The 10,012-nt window shown below is 37.9% G+C and overlaps 1 long non-coding RNA gene across 1 annotated transcript; it reads left to right on the forward strand.

Annotated features, from left to right (window-relative positions):
- Positions 1-6,665: 6,665 nt before the first annotated feature.
- Positions 6,666-9,673, forward strand: LOC131359736 (uncharacterized). Its single transcript, XR_009205808.1, has 8 exons — positions 6,666-7,227; positions 7,489-7,535; positions 7,619-7,696; positions 7,811-7,905; positions 8,016-8,065; positions 8,150-8,235; positions 8,344-8,435; positions 8,554-9,673. It is a non-coding gene; the product is annotated as an uncharacterized LOC131359736 (long non-coding RNA).
- Positions 9,674-10,012: the final 339 nt, after the last annotated feature.

A 10,012-nucleotide genomic window follows, 5' to 3' on the forward strand; every position in this document is an offset into this window, starting at 1 on the left:
GTGATTCTACTTTCAGTATCTAATCAGTTCCTCCAGGATTTTGTGATTCTGAGATCACAGAAATGAAAACAAGATCAAGCAAATTCAATTCAGTTCAATTTATTTGTATAGCGCTTTTAACACTTCTCTCAAAGCAGCTTTACAAAAGTATAGAAACATAGAAAAAATGTTTAAATGAAAAAGTTACTATTATTTTAAGTTACGTTACTATTTATGTCTAAAATGTATCCCTAATGAGCAAGCCTGAGGTGACAGTGGTGAGGAAAAACTCCCTAAGATGATATGAGGAAGAAACCTTGAAAGGAACCAGGCTCAGAAGGGAAGCTCATCCTCATTTGGGTGATGATATTCAGAGGAGTTTGCCTTCTTTCAGTTTTGTCCGTGTTTCAATACCTGGCCCTTTAATTAAGCTACACAGAGATTGTCACAAATCATTGTTAAATCACATCTGTGATCATCCTTGTAACAATTTGATTGAAAATGATATGATATTGTATTGCTTAACTGTTATGAAACTGTATTTTCCTGTACTTTAGGATTCACCCTGCACTTCCTGATGAAATATTTATGATAAACACACATATGTATATACCACAATTTAAATCCAATGATCTAGAGATGTCCAGAATACCTCTAATCAGTTAAATATTATCACAAATAGATCTATTGGGTCCACAATATGTCTGGTCTATATGAAAGAGGTGACCAATCACTTCTCTTAATCTGGTAGCTAGTGTTTTTGACAATACCTTCAGTAAAAGGATGTGATGACCGCTCTCCTGCATCCCACAGGCAATGACCCTCTGGTCAAGCTATCAATGAGTACTGCTAGCAAGTCATCTCCTAAAACTTCCCAGAATGTACTGTAAATACCATCTGCACTGAAAAAAATAACTCATGAACTCAGTTGTGGGCAGGACTTCCATCCAATAAATATATATAGCTCCAACTCTGTCAGGAACAGGTGGACAGTTCCCTGCCAGGCCTAGAGAGGGAGCTGGCAGGTGATTCTGTGAAGCCTGCTTTATTGTGTGTATTTTTTTGTGCCACTCCTTTCCTATTGTTCTCGTTCCCACCATGTCACCTGTTCCCCATTAGTCTTAATGTTGTGCCCTATAAATAGGGATCCTTTTATACCTGTCATTGTTCTATGTTTGTTGTTTGTAAGTCAAGTTTCTGTTCATGTTTTAGTTTCTGTTAGTGTTGTCATGTTTTCGTTATTAGGTTAGTTTCCCCATGTCTTGTGTTTATGTTAATAAAGCAGTGCCTTCTGAATCCTGCATATGGGTCTTCTCCATGGCGTGCTGATGCACGCAGCGTCCACGGAGGTCCGGGTTCACGCACGGGGCAGCAGCGACCGGACGTGACACTCATCCATGCACTGTAATTTAATTGAGTTAGTCCAACTAATTTTTTTATCAAATACAGCTACAATAATAACCAGTAAAAAGTAGACTTTCATTGTGTCGTCACTCCTACCTCTGGGGCATCATTTTCATGTCTGTTCCCTCCCATATTGTTACACCTTGCTCAGAGATGTAACATTAAGGGAGACGACACAGCGGAATAAATATTTATTACAACAAAATTAACCAAAATCAGGACATCAGTATAATCAGAGTCAATCAGTATGAAATGCAAGTGAATGGCTGCACAATGAAGTGTGGTCAGTGCTAGTGAATGGATGCGAAACAAAACATAATGCCACAGGTTTCTGATATTTTTAAACTTTATTTTTTAGGACCAAATAATTTGTGATACAGAACCTGATCTTAAAATCACAAATATTAATTTGTTAAAAATCTCACTGGCTTCTGTCCCAGCTTTATAGGGTCTCCATTACTGCTTGCAGGTGGTAGTAGCTGGATCATCAGGAAAGCCTGGGCTGGAGTACGGAGTGGACCAACCTGAAGTAATCTCTGCTACTTGTATGTTTAGTACTACTGCCATCTAGAGGACAATCAGATGAACATCAACTAATCTCTACAGTAATCACCAACACAGGACAGGACACACAGAACAACCCATACCTCACAGTTTGTAAAAGTGTATATGATTCTAAACAACAAAGGTGAAGAGTTAAATCTAGCATTGAGGTTTAAGATCAAGAAGAGAGTGTGAAAGAAAGTAATGAGGAAGAAATAGAAAAGAAGAAAATAGAGATAACAAATGGTGATGCTGTAGAGGTAGAAAACTCAAAGGATATTGATATGACAGAAAATGATAACCTGCTTAAAACACCAACTTTAAAGAGAAACACTAGTGGAAAAGACAAAGGGAAAAAATCAGAAAAAAAGGACAGGTTCAGGAAAACCAAGATGATTAAATGGGAGTTGAATCTGATATCTGTAGTAACTCTGATGATTCAGTAATGGAAAGTGAGAGTGAATCAGTGAGCTCACTTGACTCAGTCCCTCAAAGAAGAGCTAGGAGGAGTGCTTATACTCCTGAGAAAATTAACTCCTTTCTGCAAACAACTAAAGTGATGAAAGGAATTAAAGTAGAGGAGTTTTTTCCAGATGGTGGATTGTTTATAGAGTCAGCAAGAGTAGCAATGAAAGAAACAGGGCTGGGGGTTTAACAGAACAGGAGAAATACAGGTTAAAGAAAATTGTGCAAACGTTGAGTTTAAGCATGTTGAATGATGAAAAACAAGTGTTCTACTTTTCTCTTTGTTTTTTTGTGTTTGTCTTGCTCAGTGTCTTTCTTTATTCATTTTATGAGTAATTTAAGACTGGGCAGTTTAAACATAAACGGTGCGAGAGACTACAGGAAGAGAGCGATGCTCTTTGAATTAATGAGACAAAAGCATATTGATGTCATGTTTATTGAAGAAACACACAGTGACATGCAAGATGAAAGTGAATGGATGATGGAATGGGAAGGAAAAGTGATTTCATTTCATTATTGGATTTAAATTGTGGTATATACATATGTGTATTTATCATAAATATTTCATCAGGAAGTGCAGGGGGAATCCTAAACTACAGGAAAATATAGTTTCATAAGTTACGCAATACAATAAACAATCAAATCATTTTCATATTGTTACAAGGATGATCACAGATGTGATTTAACAATGATTTGTGACAATCTCTATGTAGCTTAATTAAAGGGCCAGGTATTGAAACACTGACAAAACTGAAAAAAGGCAAACTCCTCTAAATATCACCCAAATGAGGATGAGCTTCCCTTCTGAGCCTGGTTCCTCTTAAGGTTTCTTCCTCATATCATCTTAGGGTGTTTTTCCTGTGTTTAGAGTTAAATACTAATTTAACTTTAAACTTTATACATTTTTCTATGTTTCTATACTTCTGTAAAGCTGCTTTGAGAGAATTGTTAAAAGCGCTATACAAATGAATTGAACTGAATTGAATTTGCTTGATCTTGTTTTCATTTCTGTGATCTCAGAATCACAAAATCCTGGAGGAACTGATTAGATACTGAAAGTAGAATCACATTGTTTTCTGTTTCCAAAACTGCAGTGTGGCAAAAATTGAATTCTGTAATTTTTTCTGTACATTTAAATACACTATATTGCCAAAAGTATTTGCTCACCCATCCAAATATTCAGAATTAGGTGTTCCAATCACTTCCATGGCCACAGGTGTATAAAATCAAGCACCTAGGCATGCAGACTGTTTTTACAAACATTTGTGAAAGAATGGGTCGCTCTCAGGAGCTCAGTGAATTCCAGCGTGGAACTGTGATAGGATGCCACCTGTGCAACAAATCCAGTCGTGAAATTTCCTCGCTTCTAAATATTCCATATTCAGGCCGGCTCTGTAGATCCCGGGATACAGTTTGGGGTTGCCAATAAAGCGGCAAGAGTGTAAGATTTGCTGCGAGTTGCTGCGCGTTCAGGAGAAGGAGTTGGATGCGGAGTGGAAGAAGCTCGACCTGGCTGCTCCACAAAGCCAGTGCCTCTTCCACGGAAATTCTGCCCATCAGCAGCAGCATCCTCTGCCCCCACTGGGACTGATGTCTCCATCGCGCCAGCATCACCGCTAGCTCCGCTCCTGACCTTGCCAGTAAACCAGTGTAGTGGGTCGAAAACAAATGTGTAAAGAGAGTGTACGTCTACAAGAAAAGTAGACATCCCACAAAACAGTGAAACAAGGTCACATGATGTTCAGTTTAATTTAGTAATGTTTTCTGTATTTTGCCCTAACTCTGAAAGTGTTTTATTTTGTGTCTCCTCTAGAGGGCGCTTAGCGCTTTTGAGACACTGAACTGCGGAGCTCAGGTCAGAGTTCATTAAACATCTCTAGAACTCGCAGGTGAGGAAAATATGGTTTGTTAATCGCTTGAAACAACATTAAATAAGTCATGATGTTTTGTTATACATGTGAGTGTAGATAAATGCAGTTTGTTTTAATGAAATGGTTATTTTGTTAGATTTTGTAAAGTGGTTGATTAATTTGTGTGATCCGTGAACAAATGTGTCAAGAAACAGTGACAGATAAGCAAGCAGGTACACAAAATGAGTTCATAGGTGTGTTTGAAGAATTTTATATATGGATTATAAGTACATGTGGACGTGGACGTGAGTTAAATGTCTGTTTTGTATCAGAGTTGAAACCAGTTTGAGTTGAGCCAAGATGGCGGCGAGTTTATTGTAGTTGAGCCAAAATGGCTACGTCCATGTGAAACACAGGGTGAAACGAAATGGCAGACCTGTTTAATGAAAAGGCAAAAATAGTTTTTATGTTTTCTTTATGATTATGTGGACAGTGAATAAGTGGAATTAAAAAAAGGGAAAAACATTTGTGATGTGAATTACTATTAATGATATGAATGTATAATGTAATGTATTGTTCATTTACATGTGCCATATTGAATCACAGACAGTCATGGACTATTTGAATACATGGACTTTATTAGAATACATGGCATTCACATCGAGTTTACATGGAGTTTGAGTTTTATTGTTAATTTTTGGTATTTTACAAACTGTCAGTTTTCTTGAAACTGAATACCTTCAATTCATGATAACATTATAAAAGAAAAGGGAAAGAATGCAGAGTTCATTAAACATCTCCAGATCTCGCAGCATATTAATGTCTGATTATTCTGCAGTATTGACACCACTGTGTATCCTACTTACTCAGTCGGGTGTCTTTGGTCTGAGACGGGTAACACCAGCCTGCTTTCGATGTTAGCCGAAATGTTGGTTTAGTGCCTGAAGATGAAGCTGATACTTATTTTTCTGTGTTCGAGGGAATAGCCACAACGTTAAACTGGCCTAAAAGTTTGTGGACGCTGTTGTTGCAGTGTAAACTGTCAGGAAAAGCTGAGGAAGCCTGCTCCGCTCTCACTCTTGAACAGAGTCTAGAATATGAAGTTGTTAAGGCTACTGTTCTTCATGTGTATGAGTGCGTGCCTGACGCTTACAAAGTTTTAGAAACTCCTTTAGAGCAGACAGCTAAATCTGTGTAACCTTTCTGTTAAGAAATTGGCAGGGTTGCCTATATTTTTCCAGGAGGTTATCAAAGCCCTGATTACAAGATTCCCTGGTCTGTTTGCTGATGTCCCATCTCATACAAAGTTAGGTGAGGTGATCGGGCAGTACCCATGTAGAACAACCCCAGCTAAGTGAACAATTATGAAGGAAGAAACAGAGTACTTACTTAAATGTGGGTTAGCTGTCCATAGTGAGCCCTTGGTGTTCACCTTGTATTTTAGTGTCCAAGGCTGATGCCTCGCATCGTTTTTGTACCGATTATCAACTCTTTCCCCTTCCTAGAACGGAGGATTGTGTAGATTGTGTTGGCACAGCCAGGTTTACTAGCAAGCTGGACCTGTTAAAAGGTTATCGGCAGGTACCCCTCACTTCATGGGCATCTAAGATTTCTGCCTTTGCTACCCCGGGCAACTTCCTCCAGTATGCAGTCATGGCTTTTGGTCTCCGGAATGCCCCCTCCACATTTCAAAGACTCATGAATTGTGTATTGGGGAGGTCCCGAATTGTGCTGCTCAGCTCGATGATGTGGAATCATATTCATGTATATTTGAATTGACGTGATTTTTAGAAGAGCATTTTTGTGTAATATGTGCGCTGATAAAGAAACATCAACTAGTTTGCAAAGTGTTGCTGAGAAGAATCAAGAATTAGAACCGAAAAGACATGACTTTTGTCTGACATCTCTCTGTGCGCACACACACACACACACACACACACACACACACACACACACACACACAAAAATACCACGAGAGTGTGCACTCGAATATGCTCTAGAACCGCTCTCGCAATACTTTAATGTCATACACCTATCGGTCCGCGCAGCGCCGCTTTCACACCACGTGACTAAAATACCTTACAGCCCTTGAGCGGGACAGCAATAAAAAAAAATGGTCAGAAAACACAACAATCTTATTATTCAGATCATTTTAATTTTTATTGTTAACACAGTTGATAAAAGTAGGCTAACACAGGTGTCAAAAACCACTGTCTTTGATTCTGAAAACCCCTGACATAAGGACCCTTTTGAATATTATTCCCTACCCAAGACAAAATCCTTAAATTAAATAAGCCTAAAGATAGATCTAAATAAAATATAATTTGTTAAGACACTAAGACATTACAGTCTGAACATCATGACTTTCTATTATTCAACTAATGCAGAATTTAAGTTAAAATACAGACATGACTTAGGTGAACAATGGGTCAGATCATTTGGCTGTTCTGTCAATAGAAAAAGGAGTTCTCAGCTCCATAAATACTAGTATGGTAATTGACCATCAAGTCTCAGAGATACACTCTGATGACTCCACCCTCAAAGAAATAGGATCAAAAAGTCACCAAGATAAAAACTGTTATAGAATATGGCATGCAGTTGCTTCAAACAATGGTATAAAGCTATTCAAAACACCATTTAATGTAAATTATGATAATCGTAATTAAGAATCACAATTACAATTTCAAGGGAATAATCGACAATTATGATTTTTGTCATAATCATGCAGCCCTAGTTGTAGATCTTGAGTTTCATCTAATTGTCATTTGCTGGGATTCCGTTATTATACTAGCTATGAGGAGAGATTCACTGGCATTCAGGTAAGGGATTATTCATTGTGGCATTGTAAAATTTTGTTAATTGCAGTGACTAATTGTGTTTGTGTGTGAAGTTTGTTGAGCCAAACATTCAGCTGCTGCTCAATGAACAACACCAAGACCCTTTACCTGTGTCCCAGCTGAAGGTATTCTACAGTGCAGCAGCTGAGGTACAAACACCTTTCTCTACAAGTTCTAATGTTTAGTTTTGTTTCTCTATTTCCACTCGGTGGACATCAAGACATGCTCATTGCGGATGATAAGGGGCTCACAGAGACGTCTTTGTTGGTTTAAAACCACCAAGACACACTGCTTCAGTCACATAGAAATCACAGACTTAATTACTCTGAGGAAGAGAATTGAGCTTGATGATTATTTGATGCACGCGTTTGTGAAATAGATCTTGACTTTCAGCTTTTTGTCATTTGCAGGGATTCCCTTATCAAACCACCATAGAGGACTGTTTCTCTGGCATACGGTAAGGGATTATTTATTGAGGCATCACAAAACTTTTGTTAATTGCAGTGACTAATTGTGTTCACTTTAATTTGTTCTCTTCAGGCTGAATCTGGGAGGGTTACTGAATTCATCTCCTGTAACCGAGTGGAGACGTCTTTCATCGTGCCACATTATTACGTGGTAAATTTATTGCACTGTCATGAAGTGTATTTTGTAGACAGTAACTTTTGGAATTTTGTCAGTTGTACTTTTATTTGTCTGCATTGTCACTATTTATTTATTTTTATTCAACAGCAAACCATTACAACGGTAACCTGTACTTACCTGTATGTGGCTGCAGATGGACAATGTACACCTCCACTTGGGAGTGGGATCAGGACGACTCTGAGGTAATTCAGAGATTCAGATCTGATGTGTATCTACATATGCTGCTATTCCCCTGAATGGAAGGCTGTAAAATTTACTGTGTGTTTTAATGATTTAATGATTTGGCTTGCAGGAGAGTGATCAGTGCCTTAACCCAGAGGAGATGGAGGTGTCCTTTATTTGGTACGATCCTCTTCACTGTTCAGTGGTGTAATGGTGTATTGTATGTTTAACATACACTAAGCATTTATATCTCTTGTTTCTTAGCTGACTGACATCGGCCTGAAGGTGCCTGCTGTCCGCGAGGCGTTCGCTGTGAGTTAAACCTTTATTCAGCTGCTGTTATTGCACAGGTAAAGTCCACTCTGCTTTAACGTATAATGTGTGCTATCTTATATTCAGACTCTGCTTGCCAGCATCCACAACCAGAACTTGTTTGTTTTTTTCATTTGTTTTAACAGGATGCAGTTGGTGTGCAGTTGGCCTACGAGGCCCTGATTCGATTCCTGAGGACGCCTTCCAATCAGGAATCGATTAAAGCAGAGCTCTCTGGGTCCGATGTGTGAAATTACAGAAATTACAGTTTAAATATAAAATATTTTGCTAATATAGAAAACAGGACTTCAATATGTAAAGCTAATTTATTTTTCTACCTTTTCTTCTCTGTGCAGGTCCACCACTACAACTTCCTGGATGTTTTTTATGAACTGATTCTCTTCAGCTGCTTTAAGAATGGCTGAACACCTCATCCAGTAAGTGTCTTATCAGGAGATTTTGCTTGAATTAAGAACATTGAATTAAGAATTTCAGAACATGGTCTATTTTATCTCATTTTGTTTTCCCATATTTGTAACCCTGATTAGACATTAGGGATGCAACAATACAGTTAACCCACGGTTCAATACATACCGCGGTTTTTAACCACGGTTTTCTTTTCGGTTCGGTTCGGATGGCTTGGCAAATTAAAGGTTTTTTTGTTTTTTCCCCCCATTATTCTTTGCTTAGGTGACAGGAACAGTAAGTATGTTAAGAAGAACAAAACTGGTTTTAGTTGCAATTCTCTTTATTTTACTTAAATGCAAAAATCAACTTGTACACATTCATAGTGTACTGAAAATAGTGAGAGATAAAAATTAGCGCTTGTATGACTTTATTACAGGAGACGGGGTTGGACGGCGCTCTTTTTTCCCAATCCGCTCTGTAATGAACAGTAAGGGTGAGGTAACTCTGTTACCCACGAGGTCCAACTATCTGTTATTAGAGCAAGGCTTTGCGCATTAGACGATTCGGCTTCGATTTTTTGCATGTTTTTTCGTAGAGGTCGAGGTAATCTGTGTAATACTCTGTAATCTGTGCAGATTGGTTAGTTGGCATGTAATGCTAAGGAGGAGTCTTCATCTTACAGTGCAGTCCAAACCCTGAGTAAATAAAACCAGGGGCAATAATCACTTGTGTATTATGGAGAAAATCTTACTCAGATCATAAAGAGGAAATGTTTGTGACGTGATCTTGTTATTCAAAGATGGATTTATTATTATTATTATTATTATTATTATTATTATTATTATTATGAACCATCCTTATTTTAAAGTGTAATGTTTTCTAAAACATTAAGGAAACTAAAGAACCCATTGATTATTATTCAAGAATGTAATAAAGATGATCATTTCTCTGTCCTTGTCAACTGTATTATTCCATGTTTTTTAAGTCATACACGTTCTTAATTTTCTATCCTTTTGGGTAAAGATCTAGTCTTTTCTTTTATCACCAGACTGTATAATGCAGACCTCAAATTTATCCCTGTATAACTGTCTGTTAGACACATTTCTACAGTATACATCTGACCAATAACCACAAAGAAATAGTGACATTCTTTACTTTTGCTTCATACTTGATTTACTATTGTTGCAGTCGTCCCCCGGAAGTGTTATCTTTATACTAACATTAAGCCAACTGCTTAACTAACTGTAGTCAGTGTAAGTGCTGTGTTTTTTTCAGTGATTTTGGCCTGATGGGGGCAGTATGGTGTCACATTCTGTTTTTATTGTGCATGTCAGGTGCTCCAGTGAGTGCTTCTCTTTATTACAAAAACTAACAACCAGTTCTCATCATCTCTTGAGCTCTGCACCA

The sequence above is a fragment of the Hemibagrus wyckioides genome, linkage group LG09 (assembly GCF_019097595.1).
Source record: "Hemibagrus wyckioides isolate EC202008001 linkage group LG09, SWU_Hwy_1.0, whole genome shotgun sequence".
NCBI lineage: Eukaryota > Metazoa > Chordata > Actinopteri > Siluriformes > Bagridae > Hemibagrus > Hemibagrus wyckioides.